Below are 23,698 nucleotides of genomic sequence, written 5' to 3' on the forward strand. Positions count from 1 at the left end.
CAGTTTTCCGTTCTGCTTAGATTCACAAATTCAAAAGCCCATATAACTTATGTGATGTGTCAGCATGGAACTGCTGTTTTGAATAAGCACCAATAACTTGCCAGCTCTCTGGCAAATAAATATTTGTGCTCTTCATTAATAAGAGAGCAATGTGTAATGCACAAAACTGATTTGATAAATCCGTTTCAGTGAATTATGCCCAGTTTGTGGTTTTTTAATGAACAAAACAATTATAAGGTATAAGAGATATTGCTTATTGCCATAATTATGGGCAAAAAAGACTACAGGCATGTGGATACTAAATCTGCCCGAGTCTCAACAGATTCAACTTGTCCTTCTTCCAAAGAAAATCCATCCTTCGAATGAGACGTTTAATGGAGGTCCTGACTCACAGTGGCCATTCAAGATCCCATGGCACTTTTCACAAAAAGAGTAGAGGGGTCCCTGGTGTCCTGGCTAAATATCCAACCTGGCTCCTTCAATCTGGCCCCCTAATCATGCCCCGGTGTAATGGCCTCATTCATTGTTTCCTTCACTCTCCACCCCAAGCTGATGTGTGATGGGCCTTCTAGTGCATAATTGCTGCCGCGGCTCACCCAGGTGGGTGCTACGCATTGGTGGTGGTCAGTGAGGTTTCCTTTTTATTCTAAAGTGCGTTGGGTGCCTAGAGCTGGACTGCGAAGGTTCAACACAACACAGGTTACATCAACTGTAAGTCAACATCCACATAATTCTAGCAAATATGTGCTATATTGAAGTGTAGACTTTATATATACAATTAAGCAAAATGAGAAGTCCACAATTTCACCTCTAAGATCCACTAGAGACTGCCAGTCGTCCTCTCTACTGTTTGAAGTGCTGTCAGTGATGATAAGTGTATTGTTACAGGAGTTCTCTCTCAGTGATAAAATATTTCTGATCCTTTGTAGTTTTTGCACTTGACTTCAAAGTCCCCATCAAAAAAAGATTTCTGTGTGGAAAGATTTTTCAAGAGCACACTTTGACAAGCTACACCACCAAAGGTCCCCTTTTCCCGAGAACTCCCAAGTAGCATGTTGAACTGTTGATTTCTTTCTTTTCCTCCCTCTGTTGGAGAAGTGTGTTTGGTTGTGTGAGTATATGAGTGTATGTCTGTCTGAGGTTGGGGGGGTTGAGAGTGTGTGCGTGCGTGCGTGCGTGCGTGCATGCGCCTGGTGGTGGGGGGTTGAAAAACTCCCCTTGCCATGTGTCTGGAGATTGGGAGGAACTCCATTAAGGCAGGCTGAGCGTTCAGAGGCCCAATTTCCCATTGATTTCCATGGCAGAATTGATAGCCACTGCTGCTCCACTCTGAAACCCAATCCACTGGCTGGTGCAATTAGGCTTCGCTCATCTCTCTCCCTCTGCATTTATGCTTCCCCTGCATAATTTAGCAGGCGCTACAATGGTTCTACCTCATTTCATTTGATTTCTTTTTGCTGTTATGTTTTTATTTTTTTTGGTTCATGCACATGGGGAGTATATGCCCCGGCAGCATGTCCTGTTGCTGAATCATTGCGCTTTAATAGGCCAGATGGATGGTAGCTTGAAACTGTGTGTTTCTGAGGACATAGGATTCATTCAACTGTTGTTTAGGCTGGGATTCACAGCCTCAGAAGAGAATCATTTTTTCACCAAACACATGTCATTTGATGGTTCTCAGTATATGGGGATGTGAGGGTACCTGGTCTAAATGGATTAGCAGAGGGACACTGATCATACATATGTTAGGGAAAGACACTACTACTCACTCTCTCTTTTTTCAGTCCTAGTAGAGAAGGGAATGATACAGCATAAGAGCTCCATGCTGTCAAAATCATTATACTCGGGAGGAATCGACCTGTTTCTGATTGCACAACTTGAGGTAGAAACACCTGAAGTTGGTGCTCATGACGAATGTCCCCGGAGATGTGTTTTGGAGGAGAAACCTGCAGAAGTAGATGACAGATTGGAATTTTCAAGTAAAGTTGCCTTCGCAGTCGAGGAGGCAGTCGCGGGAGTGCGACTGTCCCCCACAGCACGAGCAATGTCTTATCCTGGTTTCGGCATCTTACGAGGTGTCGGGTCCTCGGAAACACTGGAGAGATATTTAGAGGACAAAGGACAGTTGAATTATCGCAATCTCCCTGTGACATGTACCAATTAACTATTAATTTTCTTGCAAGAGATGTGCCGTAGCAACGGTTGTTTTCAGGGTTTAATTTAATTAAGCTTCTATCTTAGAGTTCAATTATGCTGTCACAGGAACAGATTACACACACACACACACACACACACATACACGTCCCTGCTGTAAAGATAAAACCTCATTTGATCACCTCTATTCTTACCAACAAAGATGAACATCTTCGACTCAAAGAGTTTTGAGTTGATAGGTCTAACTCTGTGTTACATAATCAATTGTCAGCATATGAAAAGTGTCAGATTAACTCAAGTATTTGTTCATTTGTACTCAAAGAGAAATGTGCATACTTGGTTGTCATTTACAAGAGATGGGTAGATAATACTCACTAAAGATCACCATGACATCTAATTGCGTTGGACCCGCTCGTTATCAGATGCCATATTATCTGATTAGACAACCTTACAGGATGCTCGGAGTTGTCACCTTAATGTCACCCAATTAATTTATGAGTCTCAATTAAAAAAAGTAATTGTGTGCTAATTCGCCATTATGAAAGTTAACCTCTCTCAGCCTCCCTCGGTCCGAGGTGCAGGACACTCTGTGCTCATAGCTCCTCCCCAGAGGACACCCTGGTGCAGCGTCTGCAGTAGCATTTCCTATCTTTTAAGCACTGATGATCTCTTCTGCTCTGGATGACACTGCAGCAGACTGGGCACACATTCTCTGTCCTCTACTACGTGGCACAGATTTGGTGGTGTTGTGGGTATCGTTTGATAAATGTTGAGGGCTTTGCATCTTCAGTATTGTCCCAGTGTTGATTGCTGGTGATTATTCTGGCTGGGGCTCTCTCACACAATAGCCTCCAATGCACTCAAATGCACATGTGCTCATGAGTCTCATGAATTATGCACGGATTCACACCGGCTTTATCTGTCTCACTGAGTGGAACATTTGGCAGGGCGTTGTCACCGGTCCCTTTTAACCAGATGTGACGGCTGCTTCGACTCAAGAGTGGGGTCTGCCCGATGGAACGGACAAACCTGAGTCAAGGTCACAGTAATCACGCCAATTACGATCACTGCCATGCTCTCCTGTAACCCCCTCACCCCACACACACACACACACACACACACACACACACACACACACTCGCATTATACATTCACTACGATTTGATTTCCGTACCCCAGAGATTACCAGGTTTCCAAAAGCTCTGGGCAGCAAAACATCTCTCCTAGTCCCCAAGTGAACTAGTCAGCTCGTCTGAAATTGGACGCGCATGAGAGACCAGCGAATGAAAACCTTCCAAGGATTTAGCCGAGGCAACTGAATAAAACATGAAGGCAGATGCACGCCACAAACTTTTTAAGTTGCGCAAATATCAGAAAATTGGCCGTTGTGAGCACTATGATTCAAAATGGGTGTCCGCTGTTTTTCAAAATGAAATACATCTGTGTTACAGCATACTTGCTGCCATGTTCCATTGTTCTGTAATAAGCCCTTCTTGGATGAAAGTCAGAAAGGAATATAAGAAAAATGTAACATGATACACAAAATGTTGAAAACAATGAGGCCTACAGTCACTACATTTAAAGCGCTTCCTTAGGAGGTGTGTCACTCATTTTGTTGATTGATGACAGGGACCATCTGTACCCCCTAAGGGTTGTCGTGACAGAAGCCTTTTTCCTGACAGTTGCACGAGTGTCTCCCAAACACATCACTACTGTTCAGCCCTCTATTCAAAAAGAGATGGGTGGTCAGTACGTAGGATTAGTTGTGTCACTCATAGTGGCTTCATATACCACAGTCACATACTGTACTGCTGCTTGATAATACAACTATCTCATGTCCGATCACACAATCACACATTACCAGAGCCAAACATAGCACTATCCCTCAGTATAATCTTGTGATGACTTGTGCTTACAAAGAGAGGGGTGTATTATATCTGTAATGATTTGAACAAATAGTGATTTGGTTATTCTCAGTTAATCTATGTGACTTTGAGTTAAATATACTGCACAGTAGGCTGCTTGAAGTAGAGTTGAGTGAGACGTGCAATAGGTTCCTCATGAAGCTTGTGTTATACAAAGGTTACATAAAGACCCTTCTCTTTCAAGTTACATTACGTTGTGTTTATTGAAGAATTACTAGCAAAACGGTATCCATTAATTAAGTATCCAGAACACAATGGCAAAGACTAAACCCTGTCAAGTGGGGCCAGTTGTTCCCCTTGTCCTGAGCAGGTGAGCGTCCTCCAGGCTTGAGCTGAGAGCGAGAAATCTCTGTGGAGCATGGCAATTAGAGCTCCGCTCTTACTCTAGCCTTGTGAGCTTTCCGAGAGAAAGGTGATGAGAAAGCTTTGTCTTCATAAAAGAGACTTTTATTCAAGCCTAGCGGGTTTTTAGTCGCTTGAACAATGAAGGGAATTATAAGGGCTTCACGATGGAGTAAAACTTTACCTTGGATATGGGGGAGAGGGGGTCTCTTCTCTTCTCTTTATTGTTGGAGATATAAGTTTGAAAACATTTTAAAGCTAAGCTGCAACTCGAATTTCAGATGGAGTCTTTGTGAAATTAAGGGCAAATCGACTCAAAGAAACATTTAATTTTCTTGAAATGGCTTTAAAAAGCTTTGAAAAGGTGTAATGAATGAAATTAGGTTCTGGTTAAGGTAAGTGTTTTGACAACAAAGAAAATCCACAGTAATAAAGACTTGTATGTCTTTTGTCTGTTTTGTTGTTTTTTCTGTATTTCTTTTCCTTTCCTTTGATGTTGACTAGCCCCCTCTCTCCCTCTAAGATGGAAGTCTTCCCAGGTTATAGACTCACAGAGACAGGTTGTGTTATTCTGCATGTATTGTGTAGGTCCAACCTGCCTCCCTGCATTCTCTCTGATCTTTAGCGGCCTGTAGGGGTGTGGACCTGGATACGTGTGCACCCTTGTGTCACTGTTGCATCTGTTTTGAGTCGGACATTGGGGGTGACGTGGGGTGGGGTGGCGGGGCATTGGGGTGGCAGTGGCAGGTGACGTGGCCTGACAGTAAGCTTGTGATTGTCCTCTTGTGCTAATCCGCCTTTTGTGAGCGATTAGCAATATCCTGGTAACTCCGCTCTGGGGAGCAGTGAGTGGAGCCACCGCGCAGGGGGAACAATGGCCTGCCACTAACCACGCTGTCTAATTTCATTACTTTCACATGCTTTGAGTGTGTGTGTGTGTGTGTGTGTGTGTGTGTGTGTGTGTGTAGGAGAGGGGGGTCATAGGGTTGGAGAGAGAGAGAGAGACAGCTGCAACTCAGACAGTGATGTGTCAGGGGAGACTACAGCAACAGGACTTTTTTCCCCCTGCTGAACCAAAATAACGTGATTAAGGTGCTTTGATCTGATTCACAACACAGTTGTTAGATAATGTTATACAATTTTGCACAAGGTGCATGTAACACATGTGTGTGTGTGTGTATGTGTGAGGTTAAGGGGAGGGCAAGGGGTTGTGTTCTGTTTCAAAACAGGCCTTGATCTCTATGGCGCATGTTGATTTTGCAGTCAATTGTGATGCGTTTTGGTGGGTTAATTAGTGTGTGTGTATATGATAAACATTGATGGTGACTTTTTTTCTTATGTTGCTGCTGTTGTAGTAGTTGGTTTGTTTTTATTTTTGCAATTGATTTTTCCAGGCCAAACACAACCCCCGCCCCCACCCCCACTTTTGTTTGTCACTGCAGGGCTAATAGCGGAAAGCTTCCGGGAGCTCTTACTTGTATACTTTGACTTGATGTGTTTTGTCCAGCGAGGACATCGCTGAATATGTAACAGCCGGTAATGTTTCACACCCCCTCTCCTCCCCCCTGTCAGCTCGGGATTTACATCCTGACAGTAAATAACTTTCGTAGGTGCGCCAAGTGCATGAATTATTCATCCAAACCACATATAAATCATCCTTTTATATGTGCCTCCTCCACCCTTATAATGAAATATTAATTGTTGATTTTTCTCTTCTTTTTGAGGAAGGGGGGGGTCTCTCAGTTTTTCTTCACCTGGTATCGGTGGGAGGATTCCCTCTGTGTTGACTTTTTCTTATCAGTGCAAAAATGTGTTTAGAAAGTTGAACTTTCTGTTTTCAGTTTTTAGTGTGCTCCACACAGTCACAGGTTTGTTTTGGGTCTGCAGTTAATGTCTTGGGGCTATTTATTCAAAATACTATTATGCCTTCATGGTTTAATAAGAGGAATCTGCTCTGCTGTGTCTCACATATCTCTCATTACATGTTTGTAGTTGGTGAGTGTGGTACCCATTTAAATAAAGTATCCATGTTCCTCTGTTATTTTTCTAATGAATAGTGCTTGTTTGTTGGGACGGGGATTGGGCGGGACTTGAGTTGGCAGGTGTCTGCACTCTGTGTGAGTGTGTGCCAGCACATGGCTCTGATGTCGCAGTGTGTTCAAGTCCTTGTGCATTTTGCTGTCAGCGTGCATGCATAGGCTTTGGCGTGATTTGTTTGATCAGGAGGCCCTGGGCGGAGAGTAATAAGATTATGGAGCTCTGATTGATTTGCTTTAGGTTGAGGCAGGTGTCAGACAGAGGTTGATTGAGGCATGAATGATGACTGGACTGATCGCATTTATGACTGGCACGGCTGCTCCCCGCGGCCTAATTAGCACATCTAATGGTGCACCAATTAATGGAATCATCAAAACATGAACGGCCTCGGCAGCCTGCACTGGCCCATTCCGAGACATTAAAACCACTTTTTACAATCTGCCCCAGAGCTTGGGACCTCTAGGTCATATGTGTATATATATATATATATATATATATATATATGATATGTGTGTGTGTGTATATGTGTGTGTGTGTGTGTATGTGTATATATATAGATGGATGTATGTAATGGTGAAACATGATGCAGTGTTCAGCAGAATTTAGTACAGTGGTTGCTGATGTGCTTGGTGGGTGAATAGTGCCGAGTCAGGTTTGTCACTGGGGTCTTACTGAAGCTAAGCATGACCGAGCAGAAAATGGACACCCTTCCTCCTAACACCCGCCTTGAGGTCCTGGTTGGCCCTTCTAAAGAAGTGCTATTTATAAATAATACAAGTGTTTGCAAACAGTGACCATCTGCTGGGAGGAGAGAGTGGCCAGTATTTAGCAGGTGATGGACGCCAGCAGAGCCTTATCTCGCTGCTGCTCATTCACAGCTGCATGTCATCGCCGGCCCGCGCCTCGTGACTCAGATCACCGCCGCGTCCATGTCCAGGTGTCAGCCAAGAGAATGTGAATGTTAGCGCGTCTGTGCTGCATGGGAGATCAGCGGTGTGGACCCTCCCCACACCAAGCCCCCTGCCCTCCAGGGCTCTGGCTAAGCATGTGTCCCTCGTGTGTGTGTGTGGGTGAGGGTGACAGCGTTTTCTGTGCTCGTGAATCTGCTGTTGGCAAACACGAGAGGGGTTGGTTATGTGTGGCCTCCCCAACCCAGAGAGATGAAATCTCCCCGGCTGCACGGCGCTGCGATGGCCGTGTTTATGGACCACTTCATGCTGAGGGGCCAAGGCCAGGGCTCAGAGCACCCCGGCGTCCCGCTGCACGATCGGCCTGTTTCGTGCCAGATGGGTCCGACTCGCCTGACACCAGAGGCAGCGGCTTACTGTGGCTTGAGCCACGCTGTAGATTTATATTCTATCCTCTTGTTCAAAGGAGAAAATATCTAGGCTACCCACCACACCAATATATTATTTTTTTCAAGTAAATGTAAGAATCAGCATTCAAAGTTGTCTTCATCAAACGAACAAAGTGGAGTATGGAGATTTGTCTTAGACTTGGAGGGAAAAAAGAGTCTTTGATGACAGAGATGGATGTTGGACTAATCTGTAATTCACATGCCATGGAAAGGCTCACTTTCTCCTTTGTTTTAGAAAAATTCAATTCATTTTGGTACTTTATTACACAAGAAATCGATAAAAATGCAAATGTCTCTTTTAATGGAAAAAGTGCATAATGCCATATCCAAGCAGACTCCACAGGTAGATAAAACATACCAAGCCATGTTCTTGTTTCGCCCACCAATGATATGGGTGTAATATTCCTCGCGGCTCGGAGGGACGTGGATATATTTGGACCCTGTTCCATCTCGGGACAGATCTCCCGTCAGATATATCACTGGGACTTCATTACAGGCCTGCCACTCCGGCTGCGATGGCATCAGCAGTCTGTCAACCCCACCCCATCCCCCAACCCCCTGTTGGGATGGCTCTGCTCTGTGGCCATTAACATGACGTCCTTGGCTTTTTGGAGATATTAGCCATGTATCAGTCCGAGCGCTCGGCCACCATTACTGCCCTGACAGTGAGGACCGCGGCACGGGACCGACGGACACGTGCTGCACTCTAATCAGGCGTCGGTGTCCTTGGCGCCTCTCCCCTGACAGGCGGACTGTGGAGAAGAAAGAGGAGGAGGAGAGAGAGGAGGAGTAAGGAGGGCAAGGAGGTTACTGTGTTCCATCTTATAGTAACTGACTTCCAAGGCAAACAGAATTTGACTGTAGGGCTTTTAGTGGGAGTTTGTGTGTGATTGAGAGAGATCGAGTGGTAATGAAATGAGAAACCAATGTGAAATACCATGTGGGCCCAGCATTGACCCAAGGAGCACTTGGCAATATTCAACACAACAGGAAACAGTGTCGGCAACTGATGCGTAAATACCGGATTTTGGAACTTTCATTCCAAAACCAGCATCAGGCATAAATGATGCTACATGGTTGGTTGTGGAAATAGAAAAAAGCAGCTGTTGAGACTAAAAATCGTGCCTTGTCTAAACAAGGGTAGCATATGGCTGTGGGCTTGTCAGTGTTTTTTTTATCTATTGATTAATCACTGCTTGTTGCTTACAGCACTTTTCAAACAAACTCTGAGATCAAAGATAGTCAAACTTGCATAATAAACTACTGAGCACCACCCCCCAAAAACACTATGATTTCTAATAGTTTTTCCCAATGTATCATAGTCTTCATGGCATCCTAAATGTATCATTAATGTAACAGATTCCGTAGCAATACATACGTTAATGCATAATAGAAATGAACTGCATGATTCTTAAAGGTCAAGTCCTTGGTCCTGGTGAAAAATGTTTGTTATTTGAACTCAGCAACCAGTCAAACACATCCCTCCCCTTCTGAAAATTGGTTTATGTCTCAGTCACTTTGTTTCCCAAGACTGTATGAATGTTTTAACCTTATGCCCACACACAACAGACAGATAGATGATCAAGGGGAGAATGTTTCTGAATTTAAAAAAAAAGTGCATTGGATGATAATCGATGACCGCTCTTTTAGCCTTGAATGTGAAGAGTCACCACTGGGTCTCAATAAAAAAAATCCTGCACCATACCCTCTACCCCAGAACTGTAGACAGCAATAACCGCATAATAAATAACCAACCCGATTATCATGGACAGTTCACAAACCAAGGCATCTGCCGTAGCCACACCACTGGCAAAGTGTCACTGGCACACAGCTCTGGGGCTACAGTCCAGCCCATGTGCTCAGCAGACTCTGCATGCTCTTCTTATCATTTCAAAGATCTACACAAATGCCCTTGTCCACTGTGTATTATTGTGCTGCTGTAGCAGACTCATTTAGTATTATTGACCAGCATTGTTCTTGCGTGAAGTGACTGACCACTTGGCTCACTTGCAGTGGCAAGAATTACCTCAGTGAGGCAAGGAAACCAGCATACTGGCTTTGTGAATATAATTTGTATTGCCCTTGACCTTTTCTGTTGACCTTTTTCTGTTTTTTAATGCAGTCAGTTAACATTTGGAGGCTCAGCAAATGCATTAATGTCCTTAAAGGACAGCCTGTAGTCGTGAACACACCCGTAATGCGTCCTTAAAGGACAGCCTGTAGTCCTGAACACACCCGTAATGTGTCCTTAGACAGGTTCACCCGTACTGACTGGACTGTAGGGTTTGTTGTTGGGTTTTTTGTGCGGGACGTGTCAATCATTTGGGGTTGGAATCGCGGGGCCCTGGAGCGCAGCATCACCTGGGCAACCCCTAAGAGGCACAGAGATCGTGTCAGTTGTGACAGGCTTGCAGCCCACAGGCCTCAACTAGAAAGAGGCAGAAATGGAGGTCTGGAGGTGTCGTGTCGTCGTGTCTTCTCATCCCAGCATCCTCGGCTGACTTGAGATCAGCCTGGGACGCGGTCAGATCCACATCCCAACGCCAGCTGCTCCCAGCTGACACTCCCATCTTTCTCGTTCATCACATAATCTCCCCTGTTTGGGTTGAATAAAGAAATCAATTCATTCAGGATACCGAGGAAGGCAGACGCTTGGTCCTGTATGTCTAGAAATGGCAATGATTTTGCACACCAACGTTGCGTTATCCGGAGACACGTAAACAGCTCTGACACATGTCATGTTACATTTGGTGTGAACCAGTAGAGAGCTGCTCCAGTGTGTCTCCCCTTTGCGTCTGTGCAGCGGCGTGTGTGCCATGCTCCCAGCATGAACATCTTACACCTGGTCAGCCCATTCCTTCACCGGTGTGAGTGTGTTTGTGTGTGTGCCATACCGTCCCGTCCTATTCCCATGGCTGTGGGCTCCATGTCTATCCGGGTGACCTGACAAACAACAGCTGTGACACGCCAGCGCCGGCGCTGTCAGAGACGCTGACTGATGGCAGGAGAGGCGGAGAGGAGAAGTGAGGAGACGAAGGGTGGAGGAGAGGGCAGGAGTGGAGGAGGAGGAGGAGGAGAAGAGAGGGAGAGGAGGAGTGCTGTCACCGAGAGCTAGTCAGACGGAGCTGACGACGGCGTGTCCCGCTTGGGCTCAGGCGGCAGACGCAGCCTGTTTGGAAAGGCAAACTGTACGCATAATGAGATGATTCTGATCTCGCCGAAGTGGTGCCAGTGTCACAGCGTGAAGCAGTGAATCACTCCAGGTCCTCGTCACACACAGGCAACACACACACACAGGGTGGGGGGGGGGGTCGGCAGAGTAGCCGGGTGTCTCTACCTCTACCCTGCTTTGAACTGAGGAACTGGATCATGCCGCTTTCTTTTTTTTTCCGCCTAATGGTCTAATGCCAAACTAAATTGCAACACTGTCAAACAAGACTGCCAGCCTCTGAATTATAATGTTGTAAAGCTAATGCTGTTTAGTATCTGCTTTATAATTGCTACAAGGACATCCATAGCAGCACGTCCATTCACAACATATATCTTGATTCGTGCCTCTCACTGCTAGGAGCAGTCATAGTGTTGCACACAATGGCAGACGTTTCAGTGGGTGATTACGGTCTAAAAAGCAACAAGAAATCATTCCCCACACACTGACCTTCAGCTTTTAGCCAAGAACAGCTATTTAGGTCTGTTAGACACAGAAACACACACGCACACCCCAATCACTGAAATCAAACAAAAGAAAAACACTTTATGCCACTACAATCCACCAAGCACCTTGCCTGAGACAGCAGTGCACTTGTAACTCATTAAACTGACAATGTACTCACATTCCACATTCCACGGCTCCATCAATTTTGCATTAAATGCCTTTGAATTGGAATCACAGATGGCAGTGTTTCATCTTTGCCTTTTTTTATTTCATTTTTTTGCCGCGTTTGGTGCTGAAGGGCCATTCCTCTGAGACCTATCCCTCACAGTTGCTTTTATTAGCTCTGGAGTAATCAAAAATGCAACTCCAGCTCCAGCCAGGCTTGAACAACAGCACATCCCTGAAAACATACCCTATTTATTTATTTAATTAATTATTTACTTATTTATTTTTTTATTTTTTTATTTTTTATTTATGCACCTTTATAAGAACATCCAACCAACCAAATGTATGGGCCCCAAGCTATCTAAAGGAAAGCAAAGAGACTATGTCCATAAAAAACTACTACGTTGCACTTGGATCTCAACCTTTCCTTTACTGGTGAAAGGAATATATTTGTATGCATTCCAGACACTAGTAATAAAGGTTACAAGTTTTAGGATTGTTTTTTTTTTTGGGGGGGGGGGGTTGGTTGTCTTTTATCATTTATCTTGCTGAGGCTCAGGCTCTGAGAAAAAGCCACTTTTTAAACATGGATGTCTGTCTATCTCCTCGCTCATAACCTTGCCATGCAGCAACTAGCCAGAAGTCTAAGAACTGCTGCAAGGCAGCCGCTAGTATTAGATAGCATTTTCTCAATTTGCCTAAATTCAGAATTAAAGCGGATTACCAAAAAGGGGGAAAAAATAGGTCAAGTCCTCTTAAATGACTTGGGAACAGCTGCTGAGGTCCATGTAGTTCAAGGGTTTAATCCAATACATTTGTAGGTTGTCTGTGAAGGGCCAAGTAATATCAGTGCAAGATACCATACGTGATGAATAATCTATTTCTATATCTCAAATCAGTTTTCACAAACTGAAAACAGACTGAGAGACTGTTTAAGGCAAATAATTACTCAATTAGTATACACATTGCCCCGGGCAGTCTTTTGAGTTGAACTATTTAGCACTAATGCCATTAACATTCGCACCAACTGACCAGATGTTAGGAATTATGGTCAAAAAGCAAAGGTTCAGTCATTTTTATAATCTCTTGAAAACATTCAAAAGCATCATCCTTCTATTAGTCTTTGGCAGACACTCCAATGTAAATGAGAGAGGTATCGTGCAGTTAGTGCTTAAGAGGGGGAAAAAATCCATAACAAGAAAAACAATCTCTGCATGCATAAACTGCTACTGAGCCTTGTATATCAACTGTAATGGATCAGAAATATGGCAAATGCAACCCTCATTCTCCAAACTAGTCATGTGTAGATTTTTATTAAGTGCTAAATCAACCTATCATGCTCAAGATGTTTTGACTTGCTGTACGTATTTGACACAGGTATGCATGGCATCGGTGTGCCATTTGTCTTGTCCCACTGAGAGATGGGCGCAGTGCTGACGGCGTCAAAGCCCAGTGTGAAGGTGCCGAGAGGATAGCTGAAGGGATTTGGAGGCAACAGAGCAGATTAATTAGCCCAGATCACTGTGGCTTAGAGCATGTGCTAGACCTGCCACAGTCGGAGGAAGGGAGCTACAGCTGTCAGTAACTCTTAATGAGCAGTGAACCACACAAAAGTTCAACGCATCGGCAAAGTCCAACTTCCTTTGTTATGAATTCCCAGACAAATGATGCCCACCACCTGTGTGTTTGTGTACGCGTGTGCGTGTATGCACGCCACGTGTGTGTGCGTTGGTGATTGTCTTTGCCAACACCTGTTTTCTTTGTGTGATTTTAATGTGGGTGTGTGTCTCGACAGGAGCCATGTTTCTTTTCTCAGAAAGTTTCTCGCTGTCCTCCATGGAACACACCTGCATCTGAATCATGCAGAAATGGATTTCTTATCTTCATAATAGTTCCAGCTGTCAGGATAACTAGGTCTTCATTTTGAAACTGAAGCATGAAGGCTAACTAGCCATTAGCAGTGCTGAGCATCCTATTGGAGCAAATGATTACTCTGCTTGTGATTATAACAAGCACCTGCATATTTATGTATTTATTTATTTATTTATCATTATAAATTATTATTATCTTTTTGCAACATTTTGTATGGACTAAAATTACTTCTTGGCTTAATGGATATTGTTTGTTTGTGTTAACGAGTTCATCAGATCAGACTTCTTTGAGAACATTACTTTGAGTTCAGGTGAGGAACTTCACCTGTTGTGGCTTTCTGCAGGTGTTTATTGGTAGGTAGGACTCAGTATCACCGTAAGACACACCATACCATAGTGCAGGAATGGATCTACTGAGTAGTATTTCAAGGCTATTGTAATTTTCGGTTCTCTTCATTTTATGTGGCTTCCATTCGGGCAAGCTTATGTTCAAATGTTCTGACTATATGGCTCCTTTCACTCCTGTTTACTAACTATTGCAGATTACAGCAGCTCACAAGTAGGGATAGCTTCTCCACTTCATAGTTTCTTCTTTAGGTGTCTTAGTCGTTCACTGGATATATTTTCACCTTCGTTTTCATTCTATGTTTATGAACAACTTAAATGGCCCTTTCATACTGTTTCCTGTAGGCTAGCTCCACACCTTTTCCCCATGCTTCTGGAAGACACCATTTTCCTGTTTCTGGCTGATGAAGGAAATAAGTGTTGTACATCTGTAGTGGTACATTGCATCTAACCTTGACCGTGTCTTATTCTAACTGCAGTCTGTAGTCACATTTATGGCAGTATAGCTTGATCATGACCCCATTAAGAATCAGTTTGCTTTGGTGTTTTTTATTAAATTCACTCACTGTGAGTATACAGCCTATGGAGTTTAGCCCTCGGTGTAGCCTATATCATGCCAGCAGTAGCATATTATATTGTGTGTTTCACAATTCAATCTAGTATCCGAAATGGTAGGCAATGGCAATCACACAGTTATATGTCATGCTTATCATACATAGTAGGCTATTGTTTGTAATTTCACACTGCCAGGCTTCCTCAAAGAGATTCGATCAAGAAATACTGCACCATGAAATGTGGTCCCCGTCATTGCCGCTACGCTATGCATCTTTCAGGTGCCTCCTCCATTTACGCTCAACACTCAGAGAGGGAGAGGAAAAGAAAAAATAACAAACTACGCGTGCATTTCAAATGTTCTTCAAGCACACTGCTGAAGAGGCAGACCAAGCAGGTACCCTCACTCCTCGGAGTACAAAAAAAACTTTCCTGAGTCCTTTTGATGCGGCTCCCATGAATAATTAAGGGACCCTTCCGCATCTTGGGACCTCATCAGTGGATCTTAACTGTAATTGCAACAAGCAGCCCTCCTTTTGTTCAGGCTGTTGCAGGAGGCTCGAAATGTTAGGACCTTTATGCCGACAGTCTGTCATGTGGGAGAGAGTGGATCTGACACAAACAGATGTATATCAGCTTGTTCTGCCTCTCACTTCATGAGCACACCAGTCACACACCATGTTAATATTAATTGAAGTCACTGGGTTGTGACAGGAAAACTTCCCTGTCAGGGTGATTCAGAGGTCTCAGGCAGACAGGCAGTGGAGAAGCGATGTCCTTTCACAGCGACACAGGACAGCGGTACGTACAGTTACAGCTACTCGTTATCGTTGACAAACCATTGGCCAGTCATGAGGAACTTAACATATGAATGTCAATCATTGAGAAATTAGCACTAAATGGATGAGTGAAGAGTTCTTGATATCAATACAAATGTCTCTTTAGAGCAGATGCTGGACTTGCCCCCAGCTCAAGGTAGCCTGTTGTGTTTGCAGGCACTGGATCTCCTCCAGTGGGGATCTTGCTTCGGCTGTAGCATTGCTCTCCTTGCAGTCACTCTCTCTCTCTCTATCTCTCTCTCTCTCTCTCTCTCTCTCTCTCTCTCTCGGGGATTTGTGGCAGTTGACAGTTGACGTGTTTCCCAAGGTTTTAGCCCTTCCTTTCTTCTAAGCTTTCTGAAAGGGCAGAGCCAAGGTAAAGCTGTCACAGCTCGGGCCGTTAATCTCCCATTCACACCTCTTATCACCATGACAGGGAGGAAGATGTGATAGACTGCCTCACAACAAGCAGTGAAATCCTTTTGACAAAACTGCAAGCTCTGTTTATCCTGCGCCTGGCTCTCTCCTCAATGAGGCTGTCTCTCAATGAGGTTGGAACTCCAAGCTGCACAATGGTAGGCAGTTCCGACAACCCAGCAATGTATGATTGAGTAAATTAGTTGCTTTTTGAGTAAAAAAGCATGCACAATGACTTTGTACTTCATTGAAATGAAAGTCTCTCATTTTTGACAGCTATTTGTTCAAGCAAGAGCACTTAAGAAGAATATAAACATATTATTTCTCTTATTTTCCTGTGAAGACTCATGCTAAAATGCAAGTTAAAATGAAAAACTCTCTCCAGACCTACCTGCAGGGCTTTGACACTGCTGTGATATTTCAGAGTGGTCTGCGCAATCAGACTTGCAGTGTTCTTGAGTTTGGTAAATTACCACCTAAACAGCCATTCACTGTCATTACCTAAGCCTGTGTCAGTACCCGGGTTATGGATGGATATGACACAGTGGCGCCCATTTTGTCAAAACACTGAAATACAGGAATGGTTGCTCAGTTCACGGTAGACACCATTCACCGCTCTGAGACTTGTTATTCAGCGTTCCCAGGTTTAAAATTCCAGCTGTACACTCGCTCACAGCAAGTTGTTGCTTTTGTCTCTGCTGTAGGGGCTCCTATGGGCTTATCGAAACGTAATGGACTAAAAAATATGAGTGTCGGCTCCTTCCCCTTCTGAGGCCCATTAAAGATCAAAGCTCTGCATTGCATAAAACACTCGTTTTTATAAAGCGCCCCATGTCAGTGAGATCCTCAACATCAGGTATTCCCAGGTCTCCTTCTGCTTTCTGATTCAGGAGTGTGCTGGCTCAGCATTTTCCTCCCGTTCTCAACTCTGTTCCCTCTCCCGCTTAAATATCTGCTTCATTTTAACATCTCCCCAGATAGTCTACTGTAAGCGAGCACTGACCTAGACACGCATGTAAGTGGACTTGCCCATGCAGTCCATTAGCCCCAGGAGTAAAGCGTTAACCTGCGGCTTTGTCGAGGCACGGGGAAATGGCTCGAGAGTGATTCGGACCTGGCCCTCTCAATATGTCCAGCACATAAAAGTTCTAACCCCCTTACACTCTCGCCGGGGCTGGTTGAAAAGTTGAAGCGCTGGCCCTCTATTGTTTCCCATTTGCCAATCAATAAAACATTTGCTTTGCTTGTAAGAGTTTCGTGAATATTTAATCTCCCCCTTCTTGTTTCCTTTTATCTACTGCCTCCATAAAGATAGATCAAGAAATCCTCCCCGACCATTGACTTTGAATAGCTCTCTCTTATCCAGTCCATTTGAAACTTTGAAACACTAACCTGAAAGCACTAGGGAGTCGGGTTGACACTCTCATGTCCAATATCCGAGCTGATGTTTTTGTCTGGGGAAACAAAGCCCGCACGTAGGTTAAATGCCTTTGTGTGAATTGCTAAACCATTTGCTGATCCATAGGCTGATCCAAGTTGACCGGCAAAAAAAAATATAAGAATGACTGAGACTTGTGTGTGTGTGTGTGTGTGTGTGTGGATACAGCTGTGTACCAGACAATGTTGATGTTATACATTTGCAAGAAAAAGCCACCATCGCCAGTAACCGCCCACAGTTTCGTCTGAACATACATTTGCACTACTACTGGGCGTCTTGCAGTGTAAACAGAGCGACCCAGAGGAAGATGATTTCACAGGGGAGGCTCAGAGCCGTATGAGACTCTGGTGAGGGAGAGGCAGCTGATAACTGATGGCTGGCTCAGGTCCCCACTGTGAGCGGTATCAGGAGCTCCGCCATGCTCCTGCTTTGTTTCGCTCTGATGCAGGAACACTTTCTCTCCTCACGTGGGGCTCGGAAATAGGAAAGGAGCATGACCGATTATGTCCCGGGGAGATGGCGAAGGCTTGAAAAAGTCTGAGCTCTACTCGCCGGCACGAATGGAAGGTTTCCACATCACCTGTGGCTCTCTCTCTCTGCCTTGGCCTGTGCGTTTGTGTGCCCCATTCCGTGTCGTTGGCTCCCTCTTATTTTGAAGACAACAGGTGCTAATCCACTTACAGAAACACCTCTTGAAGGATTAAACATCACCCAAGGATCAGATGCTGCCAATCTCATTACGGGCCTTCTCCGTGACAATGATCACACCATGCTTGGTCAGGTGCTACTGAAAGTTTTGAGGTTTATTTGTGTTGTCATGAAGCCTGAAATAGCAAATAGATAACTTGTTTCCCTCAAATTAGATAATTAACCTTTAAGTTCACTTGAGTGTCAGATCCCAGTTGGGAATTATATGGAGTTCATGTTTTCTCGCATATGCCAAGAACTATCATTTCTCATTTTAAAAAGATTACTGTATAATGTTAATGTGTTATATTAAAAGGAAATTTTCATATTTCCCATTTCATGCATGCAGGTCCTGAGAGAAAATGTTTATATATGTAGCCTACATGTTCTTTTTTATATAGATAGATTTGCAGAACTAGAGTTCAGTAGGGCGACAGCCGCAGGGAAGAAGCTTCCTCTGAACCTGCTGGGTGCGGAGAGACCTGTAACGCCTCCCGAAGGGGAGTGGGGTTAACTGTCTGTGGTTGGGTGAGAACAGTTTTTGATGATGTTGCGCGCCTTACGCAAGCATCGCTTGTCCTGGATGGCCTCGATGGAGGGGAGTGAGGAACCGGTGATGTGTTGAGCAGTTTTCACCACCCTCTGCAGTGCTTTCCCGTCGGAGGCAGAGCAGTTGCCATACCAAACTGTGACACAGTTGGTGAGGATGCTCTCAATGGTGCAGCGGTAGAAGTTCATAGATAGATAGATAGACCTAAAGATGACTTATCAGTAACTTGGTATGTATTTGAAGAAAAACAATGAAAAGAAGTAGGTGACCTCCTCTTCTCCTTTGGGAAAGTCACCCCCAAACCTCACGGATTAAACTGCTGCTGTTAGGAATATACCTTAACTACTATTGAATGTTGTGTAAACTGCATTTTTGACTAAAATTATTCATGGCTGTATAGGGAAATTCCACAATTCGCTATATGACAAACCAGGGTGGAATCAAGGGTTATCCTTTCTGAAAAAAGACTGGCGGGTAGACTTGACCAGCAAATATAGCCATACTTTCCCTTGGACGTGGTAGCCATGACAATATGCAACAATGTCACAAAAGGATGCAATTGAGTATTTAGTCGGATTAGAATGCAGGCATTGCCATCTAGCTTGGTTGATTTCAGTATTTAGGAGTGACTGCTTTGTTTTTTTAAGCCTATAGATTGCTGGAGTCGTGGTATTTTCTTGGCAAAGAATCCGTGCAACTACCCAAGAAAGAAAATAGATAGATAGATAGATAGATAGATAGATAGATAGTTAATGATCACAGTTAAAGTGATGTGTGGTGTAAACCTTAAAGGTATAGTCAGCTATTTTTGACAAGGGTTAGTATTCCTGTAACTGAGCCCTGACCATCCATTTTAATCGGTACAAGGACAACTCGAGAACAGTGGCTTATTTATCGCTCTCTGCTTTTGCTGACTTGGTTTGTTTGCACTATACATGGCTCTTCAATTAAAGGAGAAGACAAACATAATATATATTTGCCAGTTAGATAATATGTATTTGCCAGCCTTACACATTAGGCAAGTACTACTCACAGAATGATATGAAGAAGTATGAGTGTTTCTACTTTATAGGAAGTTTGATTGTTTTGTGCGCTCTTGTGTAGCAATGCCTCAGCTTGTCACTAGATCCCCAACAAGCCATTAAACACGAAGACAAAAGCTCTCTTGATATCCATTTCAGATTGACTGCAATCACACATTCAGTCTGAGTAGGTTTTTTTTAGTATGTCTTTGATCATGGTGGTCACAGCAGATGTTCAGAAATAACTTAGGAAGTTGCTCATGGTTTCATAGTAACAAGAATTCCCTTGACATCTGCAGATTTTAGTCAGAATTCCTCCTGCCAGTAAAAAAAAGATACCGTGACTCATAAGACAGACGTGGAAATGAATTATTCTTTTCCGTTTTCAAATGGAGACTGTAGAAGGCGTTTTGTTGGAGATATTCTGTCACCAAGCTGTTAGAATATTTAGTGTTCCATTAATTGTTTGGGCTCGGTAGTATTGCTTCTCCACCAACTGTGCTATTGCCATGGCCAATGTCTGAAATAGATATAGCAAATAGATATGAAATAGATACCTGAAAATAAATAGATATGAAATAGATATACCAAATGATTGTTCATGATCCAAAAGTTTGAAATGTTTTTGCGACCCAGGTATTCTTAGACCTGTGCCCTCTGAGCTAGAATAGGGAATGGAGTCTGTTCTTTAGGCCCCCACTTGTTCCCTGGCAAGTAGAGTGCTGGTGCTTCCATTGAGCTGGTTGTTATGGTGATTTGGCGGAGACTTTTAGGGCTAATCACCATGGGAACTGATTAAATAAAAGCAGTGTGTGAGACCCAACTCATGTAAGACAAAGATACCTTTTTCCTCCATGCCATGATCTCCCACTCCAGTAATGTACATGACATGGTGCTATGCTGTGCAAACCCTCCTGGCATTACTTTAATGCCTTTAGGAATAGTGTAGATTTGCATAGTGGTCCTCCAGGGCCTGTACTGCTTAGAATTTAAAAATCAAGACCAAAATTGTAAAAAGTTATGTACCGTTTGAGGTAGATAGAGGTCACAATTAGTCTCAAGAGTCTCTATATTGGAGATTCCACAGATTGTGTACCTTATGAAGGTGAAAGCAATAGGTTCTAATTGTAATCATTTATCACACAAAGTAGACGCCTTTTCAGTCAATGGACTCATTACAGTTCCCAAGGGATGGCATTTATCCATATTGCTTTATTTTCCCATGGTCATTAAAAAGTCTTCAAAGTGAAATCAATCTTTTCTGCATGAGGAAGTCTCTCCCTCTCTCTCTCCCTTCCTCCCTCTGTCTCCCTCCCTCTCTCTCTCTCTCTCTCTCTCTCTCTCTCTGAGTTTTCCTCTGTCTCAAATATGCACAGATTTTAAACAAAGATTGTATTCATATATGCGTAGCTCTCATTACTCAACACTATGTATTTTACTAGAATACTGATACTATGTAAATGTATTCCTATGTTTTTCCTAAGTGGAGAATGAAGGGTTACTGTTTTCAGCAAATCATCTGTTGTCAGAGGCCACATTAAACATGGGAATAATCATTATAATATCTTAACGTAATGTTAGCCTTTATTTCCTTTGGCATCTCTATCTATTCTGGCATCTCTAATACATTTTCAGAGGTATCCAGTGCTCCCTTTTCAGTTTCCTTTCTTCTGAATGTCAACATGACAACATACGGATGATAAAAAAATAGTCTATTGCTCCCAGCACTTCATATCAGAAATTGTTTGGGCAAGACTTCAAAACACAGAGTTTGCTTAAATATTGCTTTTACCGCCTAATGCTGCCCATTTGATTTGTGTTATCTCAGCTATCACACCAAAAATAATAGTGTTCCACACAAGAAGGAGAGCAGTATAAAGGCCACCCCTAAGATGGGTACACTTCTTTGTGGCAGCTCAGACTGAAGAGTGTCTGCTACTGTAGCACACTGTAACACTTTGATCCTGCAGCCACCGCCTTCATACAGTAATAGTTCATTACATCTGGCACAGATTTGTCTGTCAGTAGAAGCACGTTGTTTACATCAGATGAAAAGTACTCACTAAATCTAGCTACAATTACAAGCCATCTTTCTATTTTACTTTAAGAAATGAAATCCGCTTAAATCACCTAAAAAGCTTAACATGACTTTCATTTGACCCTCTCAAAAGCGTTGTTATGATTCCTTATGTCTGTCTATGCTCATTGTTTTTAACTTTTCTCTCTCACGATTGGCCTTCAGTTTGAAAATCTTCTTTGCATTCTTAGAGAAAAGGGCATTCAAGAAAATGGGTAGTGTCTTTTTAGAGACTGCTTATTCAATTAGACAATGGATTCATTTCACAAATGAATGTTCCTCACTTAGTACTTTCAAAGCAAGAGACTAATCTACTACTATTGCGCTGCAGTCAGGGTATAATGAAGGCAAACAGAAACTCAAAGCCTCAGGCCATCAAAGGTGAATAAATCTGAACTGATACATTGAAATAATAAAAAAGTGCCGCACTGTACTGTGGCACCCTCCCAATTAGTGTGTAATTGCCTTCGATCTCACCTTCTATTTAATGGTTTCCTATGTTTGTTTTATTTTTCTATGGAAAAGTACATGTTCTATTCAATGGAAATGTCCATGTTCTATTCTATGGAAATGTATTATGCACATAATATATGTAATTATATTAACCCTATTAACCCATCTAAACACTTGGAAACAAACTAATAATGGATATAGTGTAGTAGTGGTTATAAAATAAATAAGGCCATTCTGTGGAAAATATGCTGAGTTTATTGTTAACCGTAATGTGATCGCAATTTAAATGGTAGGCCAGTGCATTATACACACTATATAACTTCTTCACAGAGGAATGCTGGCCCTGTGTCATATTGTTGTCAGAATATTGCTGACACACCCACATTAGGGGCTTGCATGCTGAGCCTAAGCCTAGGTGATTCCAGCTCTTGCTTCAAAGTGACTGTTGCTTAGAAATGGCACCTCTTTCTTTTGGAGAAAGCCTTACACCACAGAAAGCTAATGCATAGGCCTAGTCAGTGCTTGTGGAGTGCATGAATCACGTTGTCGGGGATGTGTGGGCTGGCCTGATATTCTTAGCAATATACCCTTTAACGAGCATACAATAAGATCAATTCGGCAGGGCTAAAGGTTTTATCAGGTCAAAGGGACTACAGACATTTATGTGTGCAAAACAAGTGGGCTATTAATAGCACTGCACATTTGACATGACATGGTTGGTAATTTCCTTCAGCTGAGAAGCCTTTTTTATTCCTTTTGATTAATCAATATGTACATTTCTAAACCACTGAATTTATCTTAACTCCCTGGGTGCATTTTCACTTACTCTATGGTCTAGATTTTCAAGTGAAGTTCTTGATGTGTTCATTAGCCATATTACAGTTTATCCTATTTTTTTTGTTACTCTCATCTACAATACCTGTAGAAGGTATGAATGTTATTCTGTGGAAGTTGCCATTCTTCCTTTCAAGCCTTTTGTATCTGTCGGTGTTAGATTTCATGTAGTAGTGAAAGATATATCAAACTCCAGCACACTCTGTCCCTGCAGCGTGTTAGTCATACTTTTAGTTGTTGGATGAGAGGATCCATTTGCAAGGAAGGGAATCTGAAGAGCTGTTGTTAATGACAAGAGGCTGGTAGCAGCAAAGGAGAGAAGCATAAAAGAGTGGAATGGATAAACAAGAGGACTCCATGGTGATAAGCCAGCGCTGAGATTGTTGGGGCACACTCTGCAAACCCAGCCTCAGCTCAAAACACACAAGCTCGGTGACAAATATTCCATTATCCCATTGCTCTAAAACAGCGCTCCTTTCTGTGCCTAACTCTGAGAATAGCTAGCAGGTTAGAGGGTTGGGAAGGGGTTATGGGAGGTGGGGGGTCGTCACTGTATCTCCCAGAGATCTGTTTCGTAAGGCAGCCAGTGTTTTCATTGTCATGCTACAGTCCTTGATTCAGACTCCGTATTGTAAGGTTTTTATTTCCCTAACAGGCTGTAAAGGCACAGGGGCCTGAGGTTCTTCTGGTTCTCTCGCAAGCCAAGGCTTTTGCTTCTTCTCATGCTAATCACCTCATTTGCAACTGTTGTTTGTCATGCTAAACTCAAATCCAATGTATTCAGAGGAGCCTGAATCCGAGCACCTCAGATACTCGTTAGCATAGCACGAGCAAAAGGTCTGTTGGGAACACTGAGTTATTTATGAAAGTTGCTTCCTGAGAGTTGGCATTTGGCCATCTGCACTTCTATTAATGATAATTACTGTAGAAAAATGGCAGTCATTTAAGATTGTATAGATATATTTTCCCACCTACAGAAGTATGTAATTTCAGTTAATT

At 43.2% G+C, this 23,698-nt stretch overlaps 1 protein-coding gene across 1 annotated transcript in view; it reads left to right on the forward strand.

Annotated features, from left to right (window-relative positions):
- tmem132e (transmembrane protein 132E) overlaps positions 1–23,698 on the forward strand; it is a 159,936-nt gene that overhangs the window by 83,493 nt on the left and 52,745 nt on the right. The gene's annotated exons all lie outside the window — the stretch shown is intronic.

This window comes from Alosa pseudoharengus, unplaced genomic scaffold, assembly GCF_046254945.1.
Source record: "Alosa pseudoharengus isolate Yale_2024_CS ecotype anadromous, Long Island Sound unplaced genomic scaffold, YU_APseudo_1.1 YU_APseudo_1.1_scf_8, whole genome shotgun sequence".
Taxonomy (NCBI): Eukaryota; Metazoa; Chordata; class Actinopteri; order Clupeiformes; family Clupeidae; genus Alosa; species Alosa pseudoharengus.